The sequence below is a fragment of the Protopterus annectens genome, chromosome 1.part0 (assembly GCF_019279795.1).
Source record: "Protopterus annectens isolate FY-2018-M chromosome 1.part0, PAN1.0, whole genome shotgun sequence".
Lineage (NCBI taxonomy): Eukaryota > Metazoa > Chordata > Ceratodontiformes > Protopteridae > Protopterus > Protopterus annectens.
Window position 1 is genome coordinate 1,605,188,765 of NC_056725.1, and position 17,196 is coordinate 1,605,205,960.

The window sequence follows — 17,196 nt, forward strand, 5'->3', positions numbered from 1 at the left end:
CCTACCAGTCCCATCTCCTCTGTGGTATACAGAGAGAGAGAGCACTTGGGAAGGACATTCCCCTATAGTATCTTAATCTGCTCTGTTTCCTCCCTCTCCAAAAAAAAAAAAAAAAAAAAAATTGCACTTCATCTGCTTTACTGTATTTGTGTTTCTTCCTACTTTATTACCTTATTTTGCTTTTGCTTCTTCTTAAAAGTACTCAATTGAATTTATTCTGCTACCTTTATTACTGCTTGTTAGTAGCCTGATTAAATTGTAACTGTTATTCTAAGGCCCTTGGTTTAAGCACTTGGGCTTCAAACCAGTTGTTTTACATTAAGAAGGTTTGTGGTCTGCACTGTTGTGGCAGGACAGGTAGCGTACATCCTTCTAAGTTGGGAACTGCTGATTGAAGGCTCAGTGTCTGTTATTCTAAAAGTGTATTAGTTCTGGGTTAAGCACTTGGGCTTCAGGCCAGTTATTTTGCATTATGAAGGTTTGTGGTCTGCACTCTTGTGGGAGGAGCGGCTATATTCTGCCCTTCTGAGCTGGGAATTTCTGGTTAAAGGCTTATTGCGCATGCTTACTTGAACTGTTTCTTTCTGAAATTGGTATGCCTTGTTTGCTGTAGCATAGACAAGATTCAGGCCGGCTGGATATAGCTTTGTTTGTATAACTTGTGCACTGATCCAGGCCGTCTTTTTTGGAGAAGGTTTCTCTGTACCCTAGTGGCAGGACTGTGCAGTTAGAACTTGTCTGATTAAACACTGCTGGAAAAGGGCTCAGTTTTGAGCTTTTTAACTGGTTAATTTGGTAAAGTGTTGTTTTGATTGTATCTGCTCTATTTTCTGAAAAAAAAAAAATATATATATATATATATACTTGTTTCCCACCTTTCTGAACTAGTATAGTCCAGTTTTCAGGTTATTGCAAAATCCAGGGCTATGTTACAAGTTTCTGTGTTGCCCATACCTTACTTGGATAGAAGGAAGTTTCTCTGTTCACCTGTGAGAGAGGGGAGCTTTGAGCAGCCTATCTGTCCCTGGAGGAGTGGTTTCAGCCCAGAAGTTAGTAGTTTATTGGCCATTTTGGGCTAATTTTTATCTCTTTCACTTCCCTGCTATAAAAAACGCATTTGCACAGTTTTTGTGCTGGTATTCTGCTCAGCAAGAGCCTTCCAGGTGTTCTGCAGAGTCTACAGCAGTAGAGAGACAAAAAGAGTAACTTTGGAGTGATTAAGTATAATTTTTCTGCTGTTTTAACTAATTCCACCTAAAATGCCAGTATTTTTAGCAAATCTGTGATTTAAAAAGTTTATTGCTACATATTGTACTTATTTGCTGCCTGCACTTGAATTAAATAATTTTTGTGTTTAAATAATCTGTTTAACTGCTGTAGGATACACACTAAAGTGCAATAACCTTTTCTGTGCATTTAGAGTGTTGTTTTGATTGTATCTCCTCTATTTTCTGAAAAAAAAAAAAAAAAATATATATATATATATATATATATATATATATATATATATATATATACTTGTTACCCGCCTTTCTGAACTAGTATAGACTATTGTTCAGGTTATTGCTGAATCCAGGGCTGAGTCACAAGTTTCTGTGTTGCCCATACCTTACTTGGATAGAAGGAAGTTTCTCTGTTCACCTGTGAGAGAGGGGAGCTTTGAGCAGCCTATCTGTCCCTGGAAGAGTGGTTTCAGCCCAGAAGTTAGTAGTTTATTGACCATTTGAGCTAATTTTGATTGTATCTGCTCTATTTTCTGAAAAAAAAAAAAAAAAACACTTCTTCACGTCTTTCTGAACTAGTATAGTCCAGTTTTCAGGTTATTGCTGAATCCAGGGCTGTGTTACAAGTTTCTGTGTTGCCCATACCTTACTTGAATCGAAGGAATTTCCTCTGTTCACCTGTGAGAGAGGGGAGCCTTGAGCAGCCTATCTGTCCCTGGAGGAGTGGTTTCAGCCCAGAAGTTAGTAGTTTATCAGCCATTTCGGGCTAATTTCTATCTCTTTCACTTCACTGCTATAAAAACCACATTTGTGCGGTTTTGTGTACCGGGCAGGGCCATTTAGCTAGAGTTAAACTATTCTTGGCTCCACAAAGTCTACTCTTCAATTTTTCCCTTGGAACTAGATAAACCTTCAACTTTAGCACTCAAACCATTCATTTCACAGTCAAGCACTTGCTTACAACTCATAGCAAGCACTAATTAACCCTAGCCCTAGACCCCCCTATACTGTCCAGAAGGACAAGGCTCTCTATTCGTCCCCACCAGCCAATCAGAAAAACAGCTTACTCTACCTATTCAGGCATGTCCAAAGGGCAGTTTCTCGTGTACTTTCCAGTCCAACTGGTGAATATGGGCATTTTGAGGCAATGTTACAACTGCCTTATGTACACAGACAACCCTCTCCTCCTTCCACCAAACACTAATATATGCAAGAGATGCAATTATACAGCCAAACTGGAGGCAAAGCTCTCTCAACCCAAGACAGGAACTGATAGTCAAGAGGAGAAAAGTAATACTTGCGACACACCACCAGTCTCACATAGACCTAATAAACCAACACCGGCAAATAACACACATGAATACATGAAAACATATTCAGAGGCTCTAAATAAAAATCTGCAAAAGCAACAGAGACCTCCAAAGCAGACATCCAAGCAACCTCCATGCCCCATCACCAGCCATGAAACACACACTTCACATAATCAGTGTGCCAAGAAATCACAGCCCATAATGCAAAATAACATACCCAACACACTAGTAATAGGTGACTCTATAGTCAGGCACACTGATGTCCCACTAACTAGGCTGGACAAGGAGAATGTTACAGCTAGCTGCCTGTCGGGTGCCAGGATCCGCCACATAACACAAGCACTCAGGTCACTCCAGAACAAGTGCAAATACAACTCTGCCATTGTCCATGTTGGTGTGAATGACCTGGGACGTACCTCCCTGGATTACATGAAAAGAGACATGGAAGAGCTCTCTGATCATGTAGCCCAGGCTGGTATGACCCTGACCCTGAGTACATCCTGCCCTCACCAAGAATGATGCCACAGTATAAAGACAAAATGATCAATTTCAACAATTGGCTAAGTTTCTGGTGTCATTCAAAGGAGTTCCAGTATCTGTCCACCTGGGATGACATGATCGACAAGCCACGTTGCTTCGGAAGAGATGGTTTGCACCTGTCACCCTTAGACATTTGAATACTGGCCAAGGGTCTTGCCTCCCCCATAGTGCCTTTTTTAGGCAAGGCTCAAAAGACAAACCCACCACCATAAATAGCACAAGTAACCAAAAACTGGGGGTAATGCTACTCAACTCCAGAAGTCTAAACCTCAAAATGCACACACTCAAGGCACTCCTCAGTATGGAGAACATCGACATCTGTGCAGTAACAGAAACCTGGTTTAAGGCTCCTGAGACCACCACAGCACTACTAGGCTATAACTCATACTATACCTTTCGGCCACAGAATCAGGACCAAAATACAAAAGGCAGGGGTGTATCCATATTCATCAAGGATACTTTACAACTCCAGGTTAGTGGTGCAGCACAATGCATCAGATATCATCCATGTGCAACTAACAATGGGAAAAACTGCAGTCCAAATTGTAGCTTGCTACAGATCACCCACCATGGCCCAGGACCCCCATTCCGCATTTCTGGAGACACTGGGAAATATGAAGGTCCTACCAAACACCCTAATACTGGGTGATTTCAATTACCCAAACATAAACTGGGAGAACTACTCAAGTACTAACTCCCTTGCCCAACACTTCCTAGAATTTATAAACTCGAATGCCCTAGATCAACTGGTCAACACCCCCACCAGAGAGAACAATATATTGGTCCTGGTCATCACCACCATGGGCGAATGGTGTTCCACACCGGAGGTCAGCCCCTCGCTGGTTAGATCAGACCATAGACTAATCACTCTGGATATCCACATTCTGCCCGCACCCCTAATCAAGGAAAACACAGTGAAAAACTTTTCAAAAGCAAACTTCATGTTACTTAAGACCGAGGTGGAAAGGTTCACAGCCCCCATGCTAAAGGACAATGCTGTCCAAGCTGCTGAAACCTTCACAAAGGGACTCTATGAGCACCTGCAAGAATGCATAGATTGTGCTGTCCCAAGTAAAACCAAGTCTCACTCCTCCAAGAAAAGGAAACCAGTCTGGTGGACCCCTGCCATAAACAAGCTATACAACAGAAGGAGGAAACTAGTACAGAAAAGAGTAAAATCCCAAGAAGGAAAGACATCCCTGATCAGTATCAGCAAGAAACTATGATCCCTCATTAAATAATCCAAGGCTAGTTTCGAAAGAAAAATTGCCAATGACTCCAAAGATAACCACAAAGTGTTCTTTAGCTATGTCAAGAACTTAAGTGGAAATTCTCAGATCTGCTCTGAGTTAGTGCAGAATGGCACAAAATACACTGAACCGACTGATATTGCCAACATTCTGGCAGACAGGTTTAGTGCAAACTTCACCCCCCTCTCACCCCCTAACGGGCCCATAACCATACCAGAAGAATGTAGGGCCCCATCAATCACCAACACACAGGTTAAAACAGCCCTATCCAAAGCCAAAAACACAGCTTCAGTGGGACTGGGTGGTGTCCCAGGCTGTGTCTTACAAGAGCTCCAAAATGAACTAACCCCTCACCTAAACACACTGTTCAGACTCAGCCTCTCTACAGGCTATGTACCCACAGAGTGGTGCACAGCAAAAGTTCTCCCACTCCACAAAGGTGGAGCCACAATGGACCCCAGGAACTATCGCCCTATAAGCCTGACTAGCCTGGTCTGCAAGGCTATGGAACGCATCATCATGGAACTCATTAACAGAGACATTGGGAACCTCCAAACCTTGGACCCTACCCAGTTTGGCTTTGTTAAGGGCAGATCATGCCTCCTAAACCTGGTGGACTTCTTTGAGATGGTTACCAAGGCATTAGGTGAGAGGAAGGAGGTCCACACAGCCTACCTAGACCTCACAAAGGCTTTTGTCACCATTCCCCATTCTAGTATTATAGACAAGCTCACCAGTTTGAACATAAACCCCCTATGTCACAAGATGGGTTACCAACTGGCTCATGGATAGAACCCACATGGTGAGAGTTGCAGACTCTACATCCGACTCTAAACTAGTTACAAGTGGCATCCCCCAGGGCTCAGTCCTAGGACCCCTCCTGTTCGGTATATACTTCTCAGAGGTACAGGCAAGCATAGGAGTACTATGGCTGACTCAGTTTGCAGACAACTGCAAACTAGGGGCAATGATTGATTCTCCGGCTGATACAGACACCCTTGAGATGGGTCTCACTGAGACGGATACCTGGTGTCAAAATCATGGCCTCAAGCTAAATGCTAAAAAGTGCATAGTCATCCCCTTTTGAAAAAAACAAAGTACCCGTGAACTACCACATAGGTGGTAGTCCCCTAAATACAGAAAATGTAATAGGGGATCTGGGGACCCAAGTAGATAGTGATCTCTCCTTTGATAATCATATTGCCAAGGTGGTTAGAAAATCCTTCTATGTGGCCCACCTAATCACAAAAGGGTTTGCATCTAGAACAAAAGAGGTTATTGTGCCTCTCTACTCATCACTCATTAGACCCATCATAGAATACAATGCCTCATTTGGGATGTACCTTACAAGACACCTGCAACAGCTGGAAAGAACACAAAAGTACCTCATCAAGAGGATTACTGCCTCAAACAGATGCCCTATACAGCCCGACTCAAGAAACTCCAGCTGTACTCAGTTGCATACCGCTTACTCAGAGGTGATCTCTGCCTGACATACAAGGCCATGTCCAACCCAGAATTGATGGACATGCCCCACCTAAAAAAAAAAAACAAATCCCGGAGACCCACACGCTCTAGAGATATAAACCTCACCACAACGATGCTGGAGGGATAGATTCCTATCCCAGAGACTCCTCATGCTTTGGAACAGGATTCCAATATACATCAAGCAGAGCCCCTCACTAACACTCTTCAAGAGGAACCTTAACGGGTGAATGGGAAACAGAAAATTTACCCCGCGGATCACTGCAGTGGCTCTGCTGGACAGTGGTGCAGGGAACTAATGGCTCTGCTGGACAGAGGCACAGGGAACTAATCTAAGGGGGTGGCAAAAGCCAACACATTCTGGCTAGGCTTATAAATGCCCTTGTGCAGATAGCCTAGTACTTACCTATGAACCTATGAAGAGTTTCACAGAATAACAAGGACAGATAAGAAGGCATATTTAAAAGAGCAGCACAAAGAACTGAAAGAAGATAATAGAACAGGAAAGAAAATAAATCTCTTGAAGAATATTGACAAAATATTAAGGAAAACCTCCAAATACAAACTGACATGATAAAAGACAAAGGCAAGCGGGAGACAGCTAAAACACAAGATATTAACATGAGATGGTAGTGATATAATAAGAACATTATAAGAAGGGCCTTAACAGGTAAACTGTTTCACAGGCAGAACATCCTCATCAAACCATCAAACTTCCACTACAAAACTTTCAGCATCTGACTTCCTTACAGAATGCTACAAATTCCCTGCAACTTCCAATGTTTATTCAGCAGTTGATAGGCATCCAGAATCCCTGCACTATATAACTCCATTCTACTTTAAAATACATAAACTCCAAAGAGATTGAGCCAATCCTTGAGCATATTTCTTTATTTGTGTATTTATATTTGTTTACTGGTTTTGTGCACTGATTAATATAATATAATATAATATAATATAATATAATATAATATAATATAATATAATTATTATATTGATTATAATATAATCAGCCTCAACCCAGGTGAAATACAAACCATTTCACAACAAAAAATACAGAAGTGTAAGAATAACACAGTAGTTCAGACTAATTACATAGAAAAAAACATTCTAGTGAACAAGCACAGTGCAATGTACAGTCAAGCAGAGTGTAATATATAATATACAGATTAGTTTCTTAAGTGGGTCAGTCTTCAGTGAATCTTGAGAGAGGAGAAGAGACTGGGAAAGGAGGTAGGTTAGGTGATATGTCCTCTATTGAAGCAGGAACATTTGGCTTAGATGAAGAAGTGCTTTTTGAATTCCTTTCTGAATTTAGAATAAGTGTATATTTGTCAATGGGGTGAGCTTTCCAAAGAATAGGTGCCTGAGAGGAGAAAGCACGTGCACTGTTGTGGAGTTTGGTTCTAGGGATAATGAGAGTTGGTGTGAATTGGGAGTAGTGTCTCTGGTTGTATGAGGAGGTTTTTTCATGAAGTTTAGCTTCAAGAGGAGTAAACATGTGTAGTTGGAGTAATTTGTAGAGTTGCACTCCTAAAAGCAGATTAGATCTTTTTTATGGGTAGTCATTTGTCTTTTTCTAGGGTAATACAATGATTCCCACAGATAACTGTGTTTGTAATGAATTGGCAGATGCTGCTAGAGATAGTCTGGAGTGTGGCAATGTTTTTTTTTTGGAGGAAGAAGAAAAACTAGGAAGTCCATATTCAAGATGAAAAGGAGAATTCCTTTACAAATGGCTGCTCTGGCTGGTTGGGATAGAATCAACAGTCTCCCAGTTTATCACTGCATATCTAATGCACAGTTACAATCTATATTTAACTCAAAACACAATACCTAACATATGGTAAATGTAATTAAAAACCTCTACCAGAACAATTAAATCCCTCCAAAGCCACCCACTCCCAAAATATTCAAACCCCTCCACAGTTTCACACTTCTGACCAATCTCTAGTCTTCAAACACCAGGAAGTATCCTAGAGAAACTCATTTACAACCAATTGTCACATTTATCTAGCAAATAAAAATCGCCTTGGACACATATAGCATGGCTTCTGGTCAGTGCATAGCACCATAGTAGTACCTTGGAACCTTATGCACTAATTCCTCTTAGGGGTGAATAAGGACAAGCTCACAGGCTCTGTTCTTATGCACATTACCAAGACATTTGACCTTGTTAACCACCCCATGTTCTTACAGGACTTTCTTGAGATAGATAGCAGTCCAATCATCATTCTATGCTTTGACAACTTTCGAACTGACACTTCCCTGTTAAGCTCCTGTCATCTATCTCATCCCCTGCTACTCTTAGAAAAGGTTTCCTTCAGTTCTACATTCTGTTACCACCCTTATTCTCATCTTCATCAATAAAATACAGCACGACCTTCCACACCTTCACCTACTCTATTATACAGATGCCATGGTACAGTAACCTTCTAAAAAATCATTCCTACTACTGCAAAATTATCTTTTGTCCTTCTTATTCTCACTGATCCAGTATATAAAGAATACAAAAAAAATCTTACATTAATTTCCTCCAAAATGAAAAAAAATTCCTTGGCACAAAAACAAAAACATTTCAAGATTAATTTACCCCTACTCATTGTGGACAATAACAATGCTGTGAAAGAAATACTAATGAGTTTAAATATCTATATACCTGATTAGACCCATATCTTTATTTTCCCTACAACATAAACAGTACTAAGAAAATGATTAACATAATGCTACACAGAGCTAACAAAACATTCTACTTTCTCTCCAAAACCATCCAAGCAGCAATAGGGAAAGAATTTTCCTCTCACAACTCAAACGCAGGTTACTCTTAATAGCCTCATTATCATCACCATCAAAAAATAAATAAACAAATAAATTAAATAAATAAATAAACAAACAAACAGAATCTTTATGTTCATTACTCTGTTCCCCAAACAGGAACACTACTGCAAAACACTGGTAAATGCAAAATGGCTCTGACACAGACAAAAGAAATAACTCAAACTTCTATACAACCAAGTATCTAAATTAAAACAACTTTCATGGACCTATCTACTATTATCTAAGGAATTAGGACAGCTGTTGTCCCTCCCTGCAAACTCCCAACACGGAACTTCACTGCACAAAAGACAGATTCTCGATTCTTGGTCCCAAATGTTGAAAATGTTTTCCCTTTCATAGCACAAAAATATTTTCTTATTCATTATTCTGAAAATATCTTAAGGCACACATCAAAGATGCAGCCAGAAGTCAACATCACATCTCTAGGAACATTACACATTCCCTTCCCTTGTTCCTCTCATCCTCATTTCAGCAAATGTAAGGTTAAACTACCTACACGGACATTTGACAAATGCCTAGAGTTGCTTTCCTTATAAGTGCTGTGCATATTTATGTTGATATATTTTTTCCATTAAACGTACTACACTCTCCCTAAATGATTGTTTGGTGCTACAGTCCTTTTCTGCTTTTATCTGTACCATTTGGCACTGTGCTAATCTTTCTGTTGCTACATTTGTTCCGGTGGATTTTTGGAATATATTCCAGGCTAAGACTGAAACTGCTCCGGTGTGATTAATGCTCTAGTCTGGTTATTAATTTCAAATAATCAACTAACTATCTAAATAAGAAGTCTTTAAAGGAAAAGTGTGAAGTGGTGGTCAATGATATAGAATTGTTGGAAGTTACGATATGTGTTAAATGTAATGGAGTGTTATAGGAAGAAAGTGGGGAATAACTTTTTTAATTAAAAACCTCTTTTGTGTCCTGGTAATATGATTGCTTCATGATATTTTAGATGCTATAGATATTTCCTGTGTAGAAGGCATTTATGTATTTAGATATGTGACAGTAGAAGATATTGTGTGACTGTGGTATGCTAGAAAAGGGTATACAAATTATATAGATATTTTATGCTGTGGTGCAAGAGCAGATGTAATTGTTTGGACAAAGTTTGGCAATTTATAATATAGATGCAAGCATGTTGAGAATGTGTCAAAGTTAGTCTTATAGGATGATAGCACTTTGTTAGTGTTGTATTCCTTCAAGTTATTTAACTGTAGGTGGAAAAAAAGCAGAACTAAAAAGCAGAACTGCTTTTGACTTTATATAAAGTACAGAAGAATTAAGGAAGCTGGGGAATTCTGTTGCAGAGTAAAGTGGGACATACCTTATATCTCTGTTGAATTCTACCCACCTGGCAGATATTAATGATGTGATTTCTATTAATAGTGTTTTAATATTATAGGCAGACACACTTTAAAAAAGTTTGACTAAGTAACTAATTAAATGATAACATTACTCATACTAATTTATGAACTTATGAACTGTAATTTTATTATTGTTGTTAACACTAATAACCTGAAGAAGGTATTTGTTTATATATTCAATTTGATTTCCTCTCTCTCTCTCTCTCTCTCTATATATATATATATATATATATATATATATATATATATATATATAAATAACTATTTCATTAAACAATATATATATTACAGGTCTTTAATGTTTTTTTAAAAAACAATTAGTAATTTGATATATTTTTTATTTAAATGTCATTCTTTGATTGATTCTATTTAAATTGTTCATCCTAGTTCATATATACAATCTGATGCACTAGGAATGAAAGTTGTTTTTGTTTTTGGTACATGTTTGTGGCTTTGCGGACTTCTTGGATTATATTATATTCCTTTTATCCCATTATTATGTCACAAGGGCACATCCCAGCCTTCTAATGACAGTAATTTAATCATTTTATTCAGTTGTCAACTCACTTTTCCAGTCAAATGGACTGCATATTTTTTCAGTCAGCTGGATGTTTGGATTCCATCAATACTTTTGATAACTAAGAGTGCAGTATCTGCATAGTAATCCATCTATTAATTGTGGAGGCAACACCCTCAAAACATTATGCAGAAGCACTTGTAGAGAATAATTCCAATGAAGTGAGTAATGTACATGAGTCTGTTTGTACTAACTTTGCCAAATACAACATACAATAATGGTTCAAGTGCAGTTTCAGCTTAAACACTCATGTAGCAAATGGCCACCTGCTAGCTCTTTTAATGAAACACTTAGAGACAAAATGCACTGGTTCATGAGAGGCTGTTCCCAAAGGGTTATGTTATTTAAAATTTCAAAATGGATTCCAGGATGAATCTATTCTACACAGTGAACTGCTTGAATTATTTGAGCTGATGGAGCCGGACAGTTTCTGTTTGCTCATCAGGGACAATGAGCATAGGCTACATCAACTGGAATCTGAGATTAAAATTATACAGTCCACTGTTGTACAGGATGTCTTATTTCCTAGAATTAGGAATTATATTGTAAGGTTTTCACAATGTTGAAAATCACTTCGGCACTATTTGAAAATGAAAAGAAAAGAAACTTTATATAGGTTCATAGGTTGGTACTAGGCTATCGGCCCTAGGGCCTATACAAGCCTAGCCATAACAATTCCCTGGATATTTCTTCCCACAATATTTACTTCCCTGGACCCCTGTCTAGCAGGGTGACAGACATGATCCCTGGGGTGAATTTCCTATCTCCCATCCAATTGTCAAGGTTCCTTTTGAAGAAGGCCAAGGAGGCACTCTGCTTGACATGTATGGGCAGTCTATTCCAGAGTATGGGGAGTCTCTGGGTCAGGAACCTATCAATCCAGCATGTTTTGTTCATTGTGATGACAAGATTTAGATCCCTGGAGTGCATGGCTCTGAGGGATTGGGATGTCTTTAAATGGAGCATGTCCAACAGCTCAGGGTTGGACATGGCCTTGTATGTTAAGCAGAGATTGCCTCTGAGTAGACGATATGTCACAGAGTATAGCTGGAAATTTTTTAGACGGTCAGCATAGGGCATCTGCTTTAGGCCTGTGATTCTTTTAGTGAGGTATTTCTGCGGCCTTTCCAGCTGTTGCAGATGTCTTGTGAGGTACATACCAAATGGGGCATTGTACTCTATAATGTATTTAATGAGGGATGAGTGCAGTGGGACAATGACCTCCTTTTTTCCGGATGAAAATCCCTTAGTGATGAGGTGTGCCACATAGAAGGATTTCCTGACTGTTGTGGCAATGTGGTTATCAAAAGTGAGACCACTGTCCACCTTTGTCCCTAAGTCTCTCATCACACTTTCCATGTTTAGTGTACTGCCACCTATGTGGTAATTCATGGGTACATAGTTTTTTCCAAAGGGGATAACTATACATTTCTTGGCATTAAGCTTGAGCCCATGGCTCTGGCACCAAACATCTGTTTCTGTAAGGCCCTTTTGAAAAATATCCACATCATTTGAGGATGCAGTAATGGCTCCCAGTTTGCAGTCATCTGCAAACTTTGTTAGCCAGAGTTCCTTAGCGCTGGCCTGTACTTCAGAGAAGTAGATGCCAAACAAGAGTGGTCCCAGGACTGAACCCTGATGTACTCCACTTGTCACTTGTCTGGAGCTGGATTTGGAGTCGGCTACTTTTACAGTCTGGATTCTGTCAGTAAGCCAGTTGGCAACCCATTGAGTGACGTATGGATTTATGCCCAGCTTAGTAAGTCTATCTATGATTCCAGAGTGAGGGATGGTGTTGAAGGCCTTGGCAAGGTCCAGATAGGCTGTGTGGACCACCTTACCCTCGTCCACAGCTCTGGAGACTGATTTGAAGAATTCAATCAGGTTCAGGAGACAAGATCGGCCCTTCACGGATCCAAACTGGGTGGGGTCTAGTGTTTGAAGGTTGCCAATGTCTTTGTTCATAAGTTCCATGAGAATGCCTTCCATGTCCTTGCAGATCAGGCTCGTCAAACTGATGGAACTGTAATTCCCGGGATCCAAGGTGGATCCCCCCTTGTGGAGTGGGATAACTGTAGCTGTGCGCCACTCATTGGGCATGAAGCCTGAGGTGAAGCTATGATTAAACATGACACTTAGGTGAGGTGTCAGTTCATTTTGTAGTTCATGTAGTACACAGCTCAGGATGTCATCTGGTCCTATGGATGCTGTATTCTTAGCTTTGGAGAGTGCGGTTTCTACATGTTTGGTCGTGATTACCAGAATTTGGCAATCTTTTGGTATTGAGATGGGCCCTTTAGGGGGTGAGGGGGGGTGAAGTTGGCACTAAATCGATCTGTCAGGATATTGGCAATATCCTTGGGATCAGTATATTTAATGCCATTCTGTTGTAGCTCAGATCTGAGCATTGCCATTTAGATTCTTGACATAACTATAGAATACCTTGTGGTTGTCTTTGGAATCTTTGGCAATTTTATTTTCGTAACTAGCTTTTGAGGATTTCAGGAGGGATCACAGCTTCTTACTGCGGCTGGTAAGGGAGTTTTTTTGCATCCTGGGATTTTGTCTTTTCTGCAACAGTTTCTTCCTTCTGTTGTATAGTTTGTTTATAGCAGGGGACCACCAGATTGGCTTCCTTTTTTTGGAGGAGAGCATCTTGGTTCTATCTGGGATGGCACGATTCATGCCCGAGTGGATGTGCTCGTACAGTGCCTTAGTGTAGGATTCAGCAGTCGAACTTTCAGATCCTGTCTGCATGGGTGTCATGAAGTTTGTCACTTCTGACTTAAGTAGCATGAAGATGGCTTTGGAGAAGTTTTTTACGGAGGTTTCCTTACTGAGGGGTGGGGGTGGGATGTGGATGCCAAGGGTGATTTGCTTATGGCCAGACTTGACCAATGAGGGGGTAACCACTGGTGTGGAGCATCTATCTCCCATGTTGGTAATGACCAGGTCTAGGATATTGGAGCCCCTGCTGGGACAATGGATTAGTTGATCCAGGGCATTGGAATTTATGAATTCCAAGAACTGTTGGAAAAAGGTGTTGGTACCAGAGTAGTTTTCCCAGTTAATGACAGGGTAGTAGAAATCACCCAGTATTAGGGTGTTTGGCTGTATCTTAATATTTTCCAGTATGTTTAGAAAGGTGTAGTGAGAATTTTGGGGCATGGTGGGGGATCTGTAGCAAGCTACAATTTGGATTGCAGTCTTACCTAGTGTTAGTTGCACCTGGAGAATTTCAGATGCATTGTGTTGGGCAACTAGCCTGGAGATGTGAATATCTTTGGTGAATATGGACATTCCTCCACCTTTATTGTTTCAGTCTTGGTTTGGTGGCCGAAACGTGTGGTAAGCTTTGCAGCCTGGTATTACAGGACTGCTTTCTGGAGCCTTGAACAGTTCTCAGTTACTGCACAGATATTAATGTTCTCCATTTTTAGGAGTGCCTCGAGAGAGTGCATTTTGAGGTTTAGACTTATAGCATTGAGTAGCATTACCTTCAGATTTTGCATGCTTGTATCTGTTACGGTGGTGGTTTTGTCCTTTGAACCTTGCCTAAAAAAGGCACTATAGGGGTGTCATGAGCTTTAGCCAGTAACCTTAATCCCAGGGGTGACAGATGCAGACCATCTCTGGCAAAGCATTCTGGTTTGTCGATCATGTCTTCCCAGGCAGCCAGATACTGGATCCCCTTTGAATGACACCAGAAGCTTAGCCAATTGTTGAAGTCAATCATTTTGTCCTTATACTGTGGTATCATTCTGGGTGAAGGCAGGATGCTACTCATGGTTAGGGTTATACCTGCCTGGGCCACATGATCCGAGAGTGATTCGCAGAGATGAGTCTGACTACTACAAGAGCTTACTCTAAATCATCTCCACTAGAGGTACAGCATGTCAAAGGTAAGTGAAAAAATGAATCATAGCATTCAGAGGAACATGGTTTCTCAGATTACAACACAATATTTTTTTCAGATGCAACAACCCAGAAGTAGGTCACCAAATTTACTGGAGAAAAATGCATCAAATATGGGGACCACTATGTTGATTCAGACAGTGGCCCAACTGAAGCCAGAGAGGGAGAGGCCAGGGACAGCACTGAACCTGAGCTCACAACACTGGTAAATGACCCAGGTACCAGTAATATTATTTTTCAATATAATGGTTTCAAGATCTACAGCTGCAGCTACCTGACTATTTTCTCTGTTCATGGTGATTTGTTTTTGAAGGGCTTCAATTTTGTGCCTTTCAAATAGTCTACATATGTAGATACCATGCATGAACTGAAGTTGTAAACGAGGAAGTTCAACCTGGTCTTAATTATGGATAAGCATGAAAGTAGTTAGAGACGTGAGACCTTTGATAGTAAAATATTTTAATCCCACCCCCCATTGCCTAATGTGGCTTTATTTTAAAAATGTTATGACTTTGATATAGGAAACATATCTAACAACACATATCATTTAAAGAAAACCCTTTTTAAACTTATCTGGTGAGGGAAGAATATTATTGACTATGCTAAGTAATGAAGGGGACATTCAGATTATGATCCCTAAGAAGTGGGAGGAGAAGTCCTTATGGATAGTCTGACCTATTCAGCCAAGTTGTTTGTTGGTTATTTTAATGATGGGAACTTTTATAGTTCAGTTTCATAAGATGAGGTCTATATAGCTTAGAAGAGGCTGGAGGATTTGATAGAAGACACTGCCCTCAAATACAGATTTTCTCCTAAATTGTTGGGCTTTTTGAGGGTTCTATATCTTTTAATAACCTTCATATTTGGAATTCCAAAAATATGTAAATCTATTACAGATCCCCCACTGAGGTCTATTGTGTCTATCGGTGGTTCTAAAATGGAACTGCTAGATACATTTTTGAATGGAAAGCTGAAAGATTTATTTAAGGACAAGCCTCGTGAATTAATTGACTTGGGCATTTGTGAAAAATTTGTGAGAGAGAATATCAGGACGACAACTGTCTTTTTATGTATAGACATCAAGGGACTAATTTTGGTTATTCTCCACAATATTGGTATGGACTGGTTTTCAGAGGAACCGATTAATGACAACAGGTTTTTACCACAAGAATCAACCTAATTACAAAATTTTATGTAATCAGTTTTAACAAATAATTTTGTATATTATGAAGGCAAATGCTACAAACAGATAATAGGTGCAATTATGGATGCCTCTTCTGAGTCCGTTTTTGTTAATTTAGTACTTTGATATTAGCGGGTCAATTACATCTTTTCTTCCACTTATTTGATGTATATATAATTACTACTGATAATATAATTATTTTATGGAAAGGTGACATTGACCTCATCATTGAATTTTGCAATTACATTAACAACAACACTATTTGTTTATGTTTTATATAGAGATCAGCTCAGTTAGGTTCCATTTTATGGACTTTACTTTTATAAGAATCTACATACTAAAATGTTTTAATCTACCATTTTTATGAAAAGTACTTATTCGAACAGTTGTTTATATTATACTAGCTATCACGCTCCTTGGCAAAAAACAACTTAGTAAAGAGGCAAATGGTTAGGATCTCTAGCATAATATCTGATGACAATTATTCTGAAAAATAACTGCCAATTGTTAAAGAAATGTTTTTGGATAGAAAATACCTTAGACAGCTTGTTGAAGCTACTGCTGAATATATATATATATATATATATATATATATATATATAAGCTCAAAACACTGAAACCAAAACACTGAAAATGAAAAAAACAGCCAGAGGTTGCAGTGGAAAGTTCATTTGCAATACTAAAGGTGCAATGTATATAGCTCAGTTCTTAGCCAGCCAGGTGCTTTACATTGGTAAGACTGAACAGGCCTTCAAAACAAAGATATATCAACACATGTATGCATTAGGAGGAGGTGATTATAACAATGCACTTAGCAAACATGCTATAGAATGCCACATTTTAACATTTTTTTTTATCATTTTTTTATTGTAAAGGGTAATCCCAAACTTTAAAGGTGGGAATTTTTCTTCCTATTTGGAATTCAGGGAGTTAAATAGGTTCATAGGTTAGTACTAGGCTAACTGCTCTTGCGAGCCATTTTAAGCCTAGCCAGTTTATCCCCAGTGAGATTTAAACCCTTTATCTTGTGTTTGTAAGGCAAACACCTTAACCATTAGGCCACCCTCCTGCACTGGCAACTTCTGTTAGATGCTGTCCGCTTGCTAAGTATTAATAATGCTTTAAGATTAAGGACAGACAGACTTTAGAAGAGTTTGACTGAGTAACTAATTAAATGGTAACATTATTAATAGTTACTCATGAATTGTCATTTTATTATTGTTGTTCACACTAATAACCTGAAGGATATTTTTTTATGTATTTAGTCTGCATATATATATATATATATATATATATATATATATATATATATATATATATATAGATGGTTCCCATTCAGAAGCCTGAAACATCATAAGCCTGAAAATCAAAATCCTGAAACCAAAAGCCTGAAAATTCAGAATCCTGAAAACTCAAAATCCTGAAAGCCCAAAATCCTGAAAGCCCAAAATCCTGAAACTCAAAATCCTGAAAACACAAAATAGACATACTGATGTCATTGTGGTTTT